Source organism: Alosa pseudoharengus, unplaced genomic scaffold, assembly GCF_046254945.1.
Source record: "Alosa pseudoharengus isolate Yale_2024_CS ecotype anadromous, Long Island Sound unplaced genomic scaffold, YU_APseudo_1.1 YU_APseudo_1.1_scf_7, whole genome shotgun sequence".
Taxonomy (NCBI): Eukaryota; Metazoa; Chordata; class Actinopteri; order Clupeiformes; family Clupeidae; genus Alosa; species Alosa pseudoharengus.
This window is the reverse complement of record NW_027468859.1, coordinates 42,431,462-42,445,588: the sequence shown is the minus strand read 5'-3', so window position 1 is coordinate 42,445,588 and position 14,127 is coordinate 42,431,462. Positions and strand designations below refer to the sequence as shown.

The 14,127-nt window shown below is 39.3% G+C and overlaps 2 long non-coding RNA genes across 6 annotated transcripts; one reads left to right on the top strand and one right to left on the bottom strand.

Annotated features, from left to right (window-relative positions):
- Nucleotides 1-603: 603 nt before the first annotated feature.
- LOC143109666 (uncharacterized) lies at nucleotides 604-4,848 on the top strand. Of its 2 annotated transcripts, none has more exons than XR_012983932.1 (6): nucleotides 604-981; nucleotides 2,781-2,937; nucleotides 3,117-3,218; nucleotides 3,376-3,468; nucleotides 4,024-4,067; nucleotides 4,682-4,848. It is a non-coding gene; the product is annotated as an uncharacterized LOC143109666 (long non-coding RNA). The 2 variants fall into 2 exon arrangements; XR_012983931.1 differs by having other exon boundaries at nucleotides 3,117-3,255.
- A 3,918-nt stretch (nucleotides 4,849-8,766) lies between these two features.
- On the bottom strand, nucleotides 8,767-13,463 carry LOC143110051 (uncharacterized). Of its 4 annotated transcripts, XR_012984035.1 has the most exons (9): nucleotides 13,344-13,463; nucleotides 12,483-12,587; nucleotides 12,311-12,377; nucleotides 9,985-10,078; nucleotides 9,705-9,788; nucleotides 9,501-9,590; nucleotides 9,311-9,403; nucleotides 9,103-9,179; nucleotides 8,767-8,976 (listed from the first exon to the last, which is right to left on the bottom strand). It is a non-coding gene; the product is annotated as an uncharacterized LOC143110051 (long non-coding RNA). The 4 variants fall into 4 exon arrangements; XR_012984034.1 differs by having other exon boundaries at nucleotides 8,767-8,982; nucleotides 12,311-12,587; XR_012984032.1 differs by having other exon boundaries at nucleotides 12,311-12,587.
- Nucleotides 13,464-14,127: the final 664 nt, after the last annotated feature.

Genomic DNA, 14,127 nt, shown 5'->3' with positions numbered 1-14,127 from the left:
TCGCTAACTGGCTTACCAACTCTTTCTCCCGCTCATTCTACCGTAGGCTCCCTCATTCCACGTAGGCTACCCTGTCTATCTCTCAGGCCTCAGCTACACCACGAAAACGCCAGGCATATTATTTTGTACATAGGCCTACTGTATTATTACCGTTTTCACACCTTTAACCAAACCCGTGAAAAACATCTTCACTCTGTAACCACTACACTTCCTCCCGTAGCCTAATAGCCTATCACGTATACAATTGCGTTTTAAATACACGAAACTGGATGGAGACATCACTCGCTCTCTTGCACTCGCTGGCGGTCCCATTCGCACATTTAATACCTCTCTTTCGAAAATTCAGTTGTAGCCTATTTAAGACTTTTTAAGGATCCTCGGGAACCCTGCTTTCTGAATGAAATAGTCTGACCTTCTCCATGAATTTTAATTCTATTAACTATGCGCTTCTTCGTTGGTGTTCAGACGTTTCTTCTTCCTGTCGGCAGACTGGGAATCGAAAGTAGGAATCGAAATTTAAACTTTTGAACGATTCCGGGAAAATCGCAAAGATAGTCCCGGTTCCAACCAATACTCGATATTCGATACCCAAGCCTACTTGAAATAGATGAAATCTTGTTTATTACAGGATTGCCTTTATTACAACTGAGTTGAAAGACTGAACATGTTGTTTAATGGTTCAATCTCTCTAAACAACTGAGGAATTTGTATTTTTAAACAATAGCAATTCTAATTACCGGTATGCTTTTCTTGTTGATTTTTTGCAGCCTGTCATGGGAGGGTTAAAAAAAAAAATGCCCTGCATGTCTTGCATCCATTTTTAATGGGTGCAAAATATGCCCAGTATGCACGGCACCACAGCCACAGAAGCTGAGGCAAAAAAAACAACTAGAAAGCTTCAATGAAAAAAAGGAAACCTGGGAGGCCAATACCAAAAAGAATCAACTGACCTCCCATCTGATGGATGATGCTATTATTCTGGTAAGTCATTTGTGCTACATTCAGTGTCGGTGCTCCGCACAAGCAGAACATGCACTGCGCGTGGGGCACCAAGTGCCTGGGGGGCACCAAAAAAATATAGCTCGTAGAAAATCATCATGCCGCAAATCCTCAAATTGTGGCGGGTCTTTTATTTAGGCTACTTAGGTTGTGCAAACCACAGGCCTTTATTCGAGGCAGGCATTTATTTCTTATAAGGCTTCTGTTGAATAATTTTATGTAAAGCCTGTGCTAACAGTTCTCCTGCCCGCTACCGCATCTGTGTGGGCGCGTCCCTACTGGATATTGTGGCCTGTTCACACGTTATGTCTCTTCCTTGCAAACTTGACTAGCTAAACCATTAATGAAAGCAAAGCAACCAGTTACATCTTCATAAAATATCAATTTGCCAGGCATGCCTTCATGGACAACAGGCCTAAGGTATTTTTTCCTGCGTTTTATGGTGAGACACATTTGGAGTGGCATGGTATCAAAAGCAGAAGATTCTCGGTCTAGTTTGGATTTATGCCTAATTAACTTTTGGATTGTTTGATTATATTGCTCAATGTTGGAACTCATGGCCAATATCAAATATGATTGGTATTTTATGCTTCAATGTTCAGTTTAAATTTAGTTCAAACTGTGTCAGGTTTTCCATCCGCTGTTTATTTGCGAGCCAATAGCCACTTCATTCATTTTTTGCACATTAACCTTACTGTGTGTAGCCAAGCCTTATGCCATACCCAAGTAGCCTAAATCAAGGTAATTTTTAATTATGCATGATTTATTTTGTTATTGAATTCGTAGGCTGGGATTCCTCTCAGCAACAATTATGTTTAAAGGTAGCCTACTGCTTTAGTAGGGGCAGGCAGCCAGGCTACTGACAGAGCGACGTTGGAGACCCATAGTAGATTTACGACTTTTCATTGCCAACAGTAGGCCTATTAAACCAACCAACAATATAAAGTATCCAAAATAGTGGGGGCACCAGAGTGGCACCATGCATTTGTGCTTTGGGCACCCAAATGGCTAGCACAGGCCCTGGTTACATTACCATAGTACTAATGTTAGGTTAAAGGTTGTATCAGCGATGATGAGCGATTTGTAAAGACAAAACACTTTTATAATGTTCAGCTAATATTTTCTCATGGTCGGCTAGCTCTCCTGTCATTCTAGGCGCTGAAAAAGACTCTGGTATTTTTACGCAGCCCATGCACCACAAACCGCGGAGTCTACCGGACATTAACATTGTGGTTGGTAGTACACCACTAACAATAACCAAGCATTGCATGTATTTTTTAAAAATGAATACTGGTGGTAAGGTTGAGTTATCTCTTGTGTGTCTTGTTTGGTCCTCAGACAAAATATAAAATGAGTTATATATCGAACAAAAACGTCTGCTAAGAAATTTGAACATAAACAATAACAAAAACACAGGCAATATCCGCCAGGATCACTGATACAACCTTTAAGAATGAAGTGTCAAAATGAGTAATACCTCTACTATGCTCCTGTAGTGACACGTTCATACATGAATCATGCACACATGCAAATAGACATGCACACCAAACCCACGCACATATTTTCACACCTTTCCCACATACACTCTCAACAAGTACATTCTCAACTAGTACATTCTCAACTAGTGCATTCCCGTAGCATCTGCTAGCCCGTAGCGTGTTGTAATTTATATGTATGTTGCTTTGGATAAAAGCGTCTGCTAAATACATAAACGTAAACATATATCACTGGCACAATTTATAAATGTTTTTTTAAAGTAACAGGGTTTTTTTTTTTTTCAGATTGAGAAGCTCAATGCTGTGGGCTGGAGTCCCGTCCTCCTTCTTGAATACCCAAAGAGAAACCCACAAATGCTTCTCCCTCAGGGCCTGAGGTTAAGTGGGGGGGAAAGTAAATGCCTCAATAACATTAAGGACATTTTCACCTTAATGGTTAAAGGTGATTCCACATTTTCTATACATTATAACGTCTCTATACAACCCCAATTCTGAAAAAATGTGGGACACTGAAAATTAGATGACATCAAATAACAAAATGTACAGAAAAATATCATGACATCACTCCTACATTTCACATTTGACCTTATTGTATTGTTTGTGTTGCTTGTATTCTTTCAGGAAAGAAAGCGCTGACCGATCCAAACAATTTGCCGGGTCAATGAGAGGAGGCCATCTTCATGTCAGAAAATGTGGCTTTCCACCAAGTGTAGATTAGCAATGGTAATTGCGTTAGGGAAGAAAGTCAGTTGCGGAGAATGTAAGATACAGGCCCTAATCTGTACACTGTATGATGAATTATATGATATGCTTGTTATTTGTGTTCTGTATGTATGTTAACATTTTGATTAACATACTACTATTTGCTTATGTCAAACAGTTTCTAGAAAAGGAAGTGAAGAACGAGTGCCCCCACAACAGCCCTATGTACAAGCAGCAGTACAGAAGAGTACTAAAAAAGAGAAAGACAAAGGTTATTTCCATACACAAAATTGCAAATAAAACAATGGATGATGTAACAGTACTTTTTGATCACTTTTAAAAATGTATAATGGCACTGCGGAATAATTGAAATCAGTGATCAGTAACTGTCAGTATCAGTAATCGTACCAGATAATGCGTTTGTTCATCTTTGTGTTTATGTTCAAAATCCCGAACAAGACACGCCAGAGATAACTCACCCCTATATTATATATAAATATAATATAAAGTATTCTCTGAAAAATATTCACGGCATGTTTTAGTATTGTTAGAGATGCTACCAACCCCAGAATGTTTGTCTGCAGTTACTCTATGTTCCAGTTTATGGGACTGTGTAAATTGACCAGGATGTTTTACAGCTCGTATAGGGAATGTAAAGTGAGTGGACCATGAGGAGATATTAACTGAACATCATAAAAAGTGTTACGTGTCTACAAAACGCTGATAGTCACTGATGTGAAGTGTTAAAATTTGAATGTTAAGTTGAGTGCAATGTTATCTTTTAAGCAAGACACTATTTTTCTATGTCTTTGTTTGCCTGCCACAGGGGAAGATGGAGATCTTAATAGATTGGGTGCCTTCCAAAATGTGGTGAGTTGGTTATCTTTTACACCAGATACTCACAATTACACAAAGGGAAATTACGTTGTTCCAGCAGCCATACATATACTGTAGGACATGTAAATGTACCAGATTTAGTTATTATAGTCTATGCTATAATTTTGTTATATACCGTACTGCAGGCTACATGTAAACATATATACCGTAAATCAGTTTATATTGTAACACTCCTGTGTACCTGATGTTTTAGATGGATAGAAAGATACTTTATTGATCCCCAAGGGGAAATTCAAGTATGAACAGTAGGCCCAAGGGGAAATTCAAGTATGAACAGTAGGGTTTTATGGCAATTGGTAGTAGAGTGTTGTCTGGGGTGAGTGTGAGCTATAAACTATTTTTTATTCATTTGCACTCTGAACTTGTAAATGTACTAACCTGAGATGTTGATAATGTAACTTTTGTCAATTCAGAATGTCAGGGCCCAGTTTTTTTTATTTCCATACTGTGGAGTATTCAGATATTTTATTAGTTGTAACACTATTATGACATTGGTTAATCTAAACATCCCTCCACTAGAATATCTAATCAAACTGGAATACAGGTTACAGTCTTTTTCACTAACCATCTTCCCCCTTTTTTCTCAGCGGGAAAACCTGTCTGCCAACCTGGGAGCCTGCAAGATAAAGATCTACACACACACACACACACACTCACTCACTCACTCACTCACTCAACAGTCAACAAATGTTTTAGCTGAGTGTTGTTCTTTTGTATTTTTTTATATAATATAAGTTAATAAAGACTACTACTGAAATAACATCAAAATGTTGAACCTTCATCCTTGAACCTATCATAGCATGATATTGTTAAAGCTGAATTGTTTGCAGGGGAGGGGTGTTGGCACAAAGAGATTTGAACACACTTTATTGCATCTCAAACTAGATCCACACCTGGTAAAGTTAACATTATAAAATATTGACAAATCAACCCATATTTTGCCTTGATGACATTAGTTATCCCGCAACACCAGACACATGTAAAGCTTTGACCATTGTGTAAATGATGCACATGCCTTTCCAACTATTGTCCATTATTCAAATTATTACTGGATACTGTACCAGGTTATGATCTATGAAGTCAATATTACTCTGAAGTACTAGGTCCTTACTACCTCCTGCTCCCATTCAAACAGTTGCCATATTGAATAGGAAGTATCACACATGTTTTACCACCCTGTTTTCTCAACAAAGAATCACCGTGTTGTGTGTTGTTAGCTTGTCTCCCACTACTTCTTGTATTGCAGTTGTTAGGACAAACTGGCAGAAGAACTTTCATTCACTAAACATTTAAAAGTGCCACAGAGTAATTACTGCTTTTGATATTTGTTTTAAGTCATTGTTGCTATTGTAGTATACTTGCTGTTGTTTTTGACTGTGGTCTAGAGGGTCCAGGTGCCTTGTGGCATGGGAGCTCCTGTTACTTCTTACATCAGTAAGTGCATCGATGATGTGACACACACAAAGACCCGGCTAACTGGAAGACATGACAGGAGATGTCCATAGGCTGCCGAGAACGCCTTCAGAGCCAAGGATGAAACTGATCTGAGAACAACGAGAGCCAAACTTTCCCCTAGCATCAGTAAAGCAAAACAGGAATACACACAAAAGATAACCTGCCATTTCAAAGACAGCAGAGACACATAGAGCATTCCCATCATGTGCATATAGCAAATTCTACTACAGCGCAGTCAGAGCCAGACAGTAACGGAGTACATTTACTTGAGTACACCAAGCACCTCATAACATCTATATTGTGCTTTTATCTGATGCAAGTGTTTTGATATGAAATAAACATAATTTGCATGACATGGTCAGTTCTGCTGGTCAGTTTTGACCTACGCGACAGCCCTGCAAAGTACCATCCACACAGCTATTCGGCTGCATTTTTTGACAGTTTTCAAGTTCAGTTTATTTCTTTGTCCCAAATGGGCAATTTGATTGCAGACAGGATCACATACCACACGACATAAATAGGTCTGACAATGCCTAAAAAGTCAGTAAAACCAAGATAAAACTTAATTAAATAAGTTAGATATAAGAGGAGGAAGTGAATGAATATGGGGGGGGGGGGGGGGTACATTCCTGTTGTGTACATTCAGTACTTGAATAGAAAAGGGGATGAAGGAATTTTTGCACCTCTGTTTAAAAGCAATAGGATGCCAACAGACGCAAGCCAGGTGGCAGCAGCACGTATTCAGAATACAGGGGATGGCTTGTGTCTTGATATATTTGTATCGCTTTGTTGAACACCTGCTTATTAAAATATTCGGTGAGACTAACAAACTTCACTCCCACTATCTTACTGGCCACATTAACTATCTTGAAAAGTGCATTTTTGTCTCTGATGGTGACATTTCCATACCAGCAGATAATGGAGAATGAGGATTGACTCAATAAAAGCTTTGTAAAACAATGCCATCAATGTTTTGTCCACCTGAAACTTAGCCAGTTTCCTAAGTGCAGAGAGTCTTTGTTGCCCTCTCTTGCACACCGAGGTGGTGTTCAGGTCGAACTTAAGCCGGTCATCAATCAAGGTGCCTAGGTACTTGTAAGATGATACAATTTCAACATCTTGATCGTTGATGACACTGTGCTTTGGAACAGGGGGAAGGCGTCTGAAATCTATGGACATGTCCTTGGTTTTACTGATGTTCAGATGCAAAAAAGCATCTTCACACCATGACACAAATTCATTGATAACAGGGCCATGCTCATTCTCATGGGAATTCAGGAGACTGACAATTACAGAGTCATCTGCAAATTTTAGAATGTGCCTGTTGTCATACTGGCTGCGGCAGTCATTGTTGTACAGTATGTACAACAGGGGGGAGAGAACACACCCCTGAGGTGAGCCTGTGGATGATGTTAGGCCACTGGACAGCACTTTATTTACCCTCACTCTCTGAACTCTGCTGAGGAAATCAAGTAGCCAACCAATCAGGCTTGGGTCAAGGCTAAAGTTGTTCAGTAGTTTCTCAATCAGTAGGTGGGGTTGGATGGTGTTAAATGCCGAGGAGAAATCTACAAAGAGCAACCTTGCATGATTCCCACTTTCCTCCAGGTGTTTATAGAGAAGACTTAGTAGAGTGATGGTAGCATCCTGCACCCCCCTCTTGGCCCTATAGGCAAACTGGGAAGGATCCAAGAGAGGTTGCACCTTGATTAGGAGCTCAGCTTTAATCAGCTTCTCTAAGGATTTTGCAATAAGAGATTTTGGATGCACACAAGTTCATGGATCAAACCAAGCACCTCATAACATCTATATTGTGCTTTTATCTGATATATGCAATGATATATGTAGGCTACCTCATGTGCAAAAATGGGAAAATAACATGTATTTAAAAATATTACAAATGTTGCAAGCTTTTGACTTTATAGTCAAGCAGGTGATACATCTTAATAATTCAAGCATGTTTCTCATGTTATATATACAAATATTTTTGTAATTTTGAAATTATAGCTATTTCTGTAATTAGACTACATGCCCCATGACGTGTAGCGTTCATTTCAACGCTGCTTTATAACAATGGCGCCGAATTTGTAGTTCATTAAAACGGCTTTGTATTAAAACATAAACAAATTATTGTTAGGATGCAAAACACTGGCACAGACGACTTTTGCTGGGTATAATATGTAGAGAAATAGTTAAAGCAAGTTAGTACATGACTCATTGGCATTCAATGAAAAGAAGTATAATTCCACAAAATATCGAAAAACGTGTACAGTAGGCTACTTCTGACCCTTGTTGCTAGGCAACGCCCCGTAGGCCTACCTGCTTGGCTGAAGAATAAGAAGGCTCATTATCCTAATCTTTGCTGTTCAAAGCAACATATAAATATATAAAACGATATAACACTTAAATTGAACAGGGAATAAATTAAGATGTTGATCAGACTGTAATAAGGACAAGCAATAGGCTAATAAACAAATGCCCATTCAATCAATGATATAATAACAAGTTGCTTACTGTTTAATGGACTATGCATGTTGAACAAATGTGCCTTTAGACCCCTTTTAAAACACTGTAAACTATCACAGGAACAAAGAGCACTGTGCAACTTATTGCACCCACATGGAACCACTGAGGAAGAGTCTTGAATTTAGCGTTCATGAGTGGTCGACAGAACAAATGGTAATCAGAAGACAGCAGTGGGCGGTTGGGGAAGTACATCTTGATCATTGAATTAAAATAACAAGGAGCAGATCCAGTCAGTGTCCTATAGGCCAAAGTGAGAGATTTCAATGTAATGCTGGCTACTACAGGGGGAGTGTAGGAGAATAGGCCTAGGAGTGGATATGCATGCCCGATATCCATACCCCATCTTCCTCCTTGCTGGAACAGTTGGCTCATATATGTATTTTCACTGACACATTATCTATGTATCTATCTAATTTTAATTATGATAGCCATAGTACATGTGAGATTACAACAATAATACAATACAGAGTAATACAAACTGAAATGACTAAATTAATGAATTCCTTTATTGTTATTGCATTGGGAAAGAAGCTATTTCTAAATCTGCTAGTGCTAATCTGCTTGTTTTTAGACTCTGTAACATAGGTGGCTAACTGTTTCCAATTGTCCTGTTCTGTTCATGGTACACCAAAACTGTCACACTTGGATATTGAATCAATTACGATGAAAAACACGTAGCTTATCAACAAAGAAAAGTGAGATTGCTTTATGATGATAGATGCTTTACTTTTCCAAAAGATGTTGACACATTAAAGGAAATGACATGTAGTATTCATTGTGATCCTTCTTTATGATCTGCCGCTGCTGCTGGTGGTGTTTGTGGTGCTGGTGGTGTTTGTGCTGCTGTTGGTGTTGCTGCTGGTGCTGGTGATGGGGGTGATGGTGGTGCCTCAACAGACTGCTGCAGCTCAACAGATTAAAGGAAAAGCACATTATTGTTAGATATGTGTGTACAAATCTGTTTTAGTCTGTAAAACACACTGGTATGCAAAAGGTTTTAGACAGGTTTATGCATTTGTATATATACCTGGAGATTGTAATACGCATTGTATGAGCGTACCACCTGCCTCAGCTTTTCAGCAGTGAAAGCTTTACGCCCTTCACCTTTTCCATAAAAAATGGCAAACAATGCATCATTACTGGTTTTATCATATACTCTTATGAAAAGTCAAATCATGTTGCAACAGCTGTGTGCATGCAGTTGAAACAGTAATAGTTGGTCAATATTAACATACCGTCACTGACTGAGGCAAAGGGCAATTCCTCAGGCCACCAAGGCGGCCTGTGTTGTGGCAGATATTCAGACAGAGACAAACCCTGACTCAGTGCTGAGATAGAAGGGTGTTAAAGTGTAATCAGATTCAGTAGTCTGCATCATTTTGATCTTTAAATAAGGAAATTGAAAACATACAATGCCAGTCATACCATGTTCTTTTATCAGACGGCCAATTGCCATCCGGCAATGTGTGCCACTGATATCAGGGTCAACGTATGGCCTCTCACCCCCCAAAGCATCTGTAAGACAGTACGCTCAGTGTCATTAAAAACAAATGTTAAGGTTCCTTTTCTGAACTTCAAGAAAGGATTGACACAGAAACAAACCTTAACACCACTTTCATTTATACATACCACTTGACACACCCCTATTAGTGTACATGTTTAGCAGCTCAGCCTTCCTGTCATTGGTCCAAAAGGCCTCAAGATACTTTGGCCCTAAATGAACCGTAACCGGAAAAAAAAACCCTTAAAATCCATTATCAATTCGGTTTGTGTTGCCATGTCAATATCATTTTTATCAAAACTCAGGGCCAGATTGTGACCATACTAAAATAATTGTTCTTCCATTGAATGTCATCTTCGATAGATCTCATCATTGAAATGCTGTTGAATAAAAACATATTACATATACCTGTGAAATTAACGGTGGGTGACTCACTGCTGAAGTCAACCCATACGGCAAAAGCCAGGGGTGCTCCAGCCTCACCACCGCACCAATTCTTCATCTGAAAACAATATTAAAAATATTATACTTTCCCTCTCTTTTAAAAGCAGCCTCCCTCCCTTTCTTTCTTCACTGCACCCAATATTAGCATGAATTGAGACATGTCCCACTGTATTCTGAAAGCCTGACCTACTTTCCTGCAGACTTTTGCATATCATATGATCAGTGTTCATAACTCTATACATGGCACTATTTTGTATATTGGCGAACGAGGTACACATATGATAAGTTTTGAGCTCCAACTCAAAGGCAAAGCAGTTTCAGCCATGCAAACCATATATTTTCTGAAAGCTGGTCAGTTGTAGGTGTGATTTAACATACATTAGGACATGTCATGTGGTTACTATGGTCATATTGTGGTTGTTGCTAGGGTAAATTGAATGGTTGCTATGGTGTTGCTAAGGTAGATATGGTGGTTGCTATGCAAAATAACATGGTTGCTATGGTGGTTGTTAGGGTAAGCATGTTGGTTGCTATGGTGGTTGCTAGCTTGACATTATACAAGTGGTTGCTAGGGTAATTAAGATGGTTGCTAGGGTGTTGCTAGGGTAATTAAGGTGGTTGCTTGGGTGTTGCTAGGGTACATATGGTGGCAAAATAACAAAGCAGTGGAATTGCTAACGTTTAGCCATTCTTACATTTTTAGCCAAAAAACTCACTTATGTTGGTCTGATCAGTATGAAATCAGAATATGTTGAACAACGGGACATTACAAACAAGCCAGGCTCAGTTTGGAGTCGGTGGATTATTCCCGGAAGGAGATAAACGGTTCGAAACATACAAGGTTTCCCTCTTCTGCCGCGGTAACGCTAGGTGCTAGAGGGATGGGACCAAGACGCACGGCACCGCCTTGAGGCCCCTGACAACTGTTCCAAAGGTGGGATATCTGAGACACCCACAAAAAAAACAGTGAAGGAAAAACTTAAAAAAAAGTTGACCACTCCCACTTCAGAGGTGGAGTTTTGGGTGGTAGCATGGAGCTACGAGGCTGAAATTCAAGTCAGACCTTCTGCACATGACCCACATAGAGCGTGCAAAGTTTCATCGCTCTAGCTGTAACGCAAAGCATTGTGCCTACTTTTTTGGCAATTTAAAGCAACACCAAAGAACTTTTCCTCTGTCGCACGCACTATTTGTTTATCCAGCACCAGCTTTGCAAATAACAATGTCCACAGACAAGGTAGAATATGTTGCATGATTTTATGAAAGTACGATGTATTGCGACATCAGATGCAAGTCAAATTTGTAGTTTCTCATGTCTCATTCCATCGAACTACATATCCGCTACCCGATCCGGCAAACTTACATAGTGCGGTTATAGCCGATAGAGGGCCTCGAAGCGGATGCAGAAAGTGCCGTTCACCCTGTTACGAGTTGATGAACCACTGAAACGATTTTGGAAACACTATTTTAAGGTACAAAAAACTCTTTGGTGTTGCTTTAACATTTAGCCATTTTTCAATTTTTAGCCAAAAAGCACACTTATGTTGATCCGATCAGTATGAAATCAGAATATGTTGAACAACGGGACATCACAAACAAGCCAGGCTCAGTTTGGAGTCGGTGGATTATTCCCGGAAGGAGATAAACGGTTCGAAACATACAAGGTTTCCCTCTGCTGGCGCGGTAAAGCTAGGTGCTAGAGGGATGGGACCAAAACGCACGGCACTGCCTTGAGGCCCCTGACAACTGTTCCAAAGGTGGGATCTCTGAGACACCCACAAAAAAAACTGTGAAGGAAAAACATAAAAAAAGTTGACCACTCCCATTTCAGAGGTGGAGTTTTGATATGTCAAAGTCAGTAGGAAGGTAGGACATGTCTTAATTAATTGACATCTAGAGGCTATAGGCTTTCAGAAAATATATGGTTTAGGTGGTCAATTCAGCTGTCCCTTAACAGTGTAGGCCTAAATATATCAGCTGTACAATGCGTTTCTCGATCTACAATATGGGCCTATGTACGCCTTATGATGCACCAAAGTCAGTAGGAAGGTGGGACATGTCTTAATGTATATTAATTGACATCTAGAGGCTATAGGCTTTCAGAAAATATATGGTTTAGGTGGTCAATTCAGCTGTCCCTTAACAGTGTAGGCCTAAATGTATCAGTTCAATCTACTTTCTACAATCTGTAGAAACAATCTAAATCTACAATATGGGCCTATATTTAGCACAGCGACAACCATATCTAGCAAAATCACAGTAAAAGTAATGTAAAAGTGATGTAAAATACCTGCCAATTGTCCTCTGTATCCACCGCTGCAGTAGACCATGATGTGAGGATGCACTCCATAACACAGCTGTTAATGGAAGCAAGGACTGAGGTGTCAAGGCCAGCATGCTTCAGCCTCTTCAGGAAGTTGACAAATGAGTAGCCAAACAAGGACAAACAAGGCCTTGCTTACATACTGGCTGTCTTGTAGTTTGACACCACTCTCCTTTCTGTGAGTGTTTTGTTGGAGTAATTTAATGAAATGCAACCCATACATCAGGATATCAGGAGCAAGGATCTGTGAAAACATAAGTAGAGGGGAGAAAAAAAAGACATAAAGATATGTCGAGAAAACATTGCAGCACCATCCCTAAACAACACATCAGGACACCTTTCTTTCCTTTTTCATTTGATCACTACTGCAATTCATACACCTTGTACCCTTGTATACAGGTGAGACAAGGGTAAAACTGATGTGGGTATTTATTCTATTATAGAATAGGCTACTAAAATATAACTCCACAACTTCAAGTGTCAACACTGTAGTTTTGAAGGAGTATTTGTAGTTCTTATGCAGGAAAATCAGTATAGGCTACTTTGGACATTAAAAGCTGCATGCACTACGTAGTACACTCAGAAATGCATTATTTTGGAGATAGAAATGTTGCTTTGTTTTTCAGAAAAACCGTAGTAGCATAACAGAATTTTTTGTCACATGAATTACCCAGACCCAAAGAAACAAATAGCTTATTACGTGAAACTGACCTGCTTATAATTTAATGTCAAACACCATCTCAATCACCATCGCACTCATTTCGATAATTTAACCAAATAACCATAACAATTATTTATTTGGCTAATTATCACGCATTTGTCCACGTCTTTTACCATTATAAGACATTCACTAAGAAATTGCACTAATTTCGCGTGATTCTAGTTGTTTTACAGCATGAAGGGTTTTTGGTCATGATAAGTATACCTATATTTTGTTCGAAACAACAAAAAACAACACCATTATTATTATTATTTACTAAATTAACGTAGTTTAACTTACCTTACCCCACATAGCCAGCCAGCTCTCGCTCTACGATGCGTTTCCGCTTTCTTGTGGTGGCGTGTGTCACATGACAGCAACCAGCCTATCACACTGGGGCTGTTTCCTTTTTCGAGCGTCGCCCTAGGATCGTCGCACACAGTGACGCGATGCACAAAATTGCGCCAAAATATCAATAGCAATGAAAAAGTACAGTCTTAATATTTTATATCCTTGCTCAAATTTGTAAAATAATGAGCATAAATCTCCGAATGAAAGAAACTTGGGTATATGTAGCCATTACATTTAAACACATCACTTCCCAGAATGCATCTCTTTGCCAAAGAACTTTATTTCCACCTTAAGCAATATAAACATTTCTGCAGTAGTGTATTACATTTATAACAACTTCATAATCAGTATTGAGACGAAAGAACTAGTGCTATCAGTAAGCTATTCTTTTTAAGTTGACATTCTCTGGGGATACGCTTCTGACATGGGCTTTGTTTACCTAGCAACGGTTACTATGCCTCGCTGAAATGAGAAGTGAGAACGTTTTTATTAAATATCCCACTTAAATGAGGGCATAATTTAAGCCAACGGCAAATATGCAGTCCTGAAACGACTGTAATTATTCAATATCCATGTATCCCAAAGTTATAAAAGTCAGTTGACCGAAATCTGTACTCAGTTGTTGAAACGGGGGATCCGTGTGTGGGCCACGGAATATATTGTCATTAACTTGCATTGGAAAGAAATCCGTGTGTGTTTCACGGAAATGTCAACTTCCGTTGAGCGAAATCTG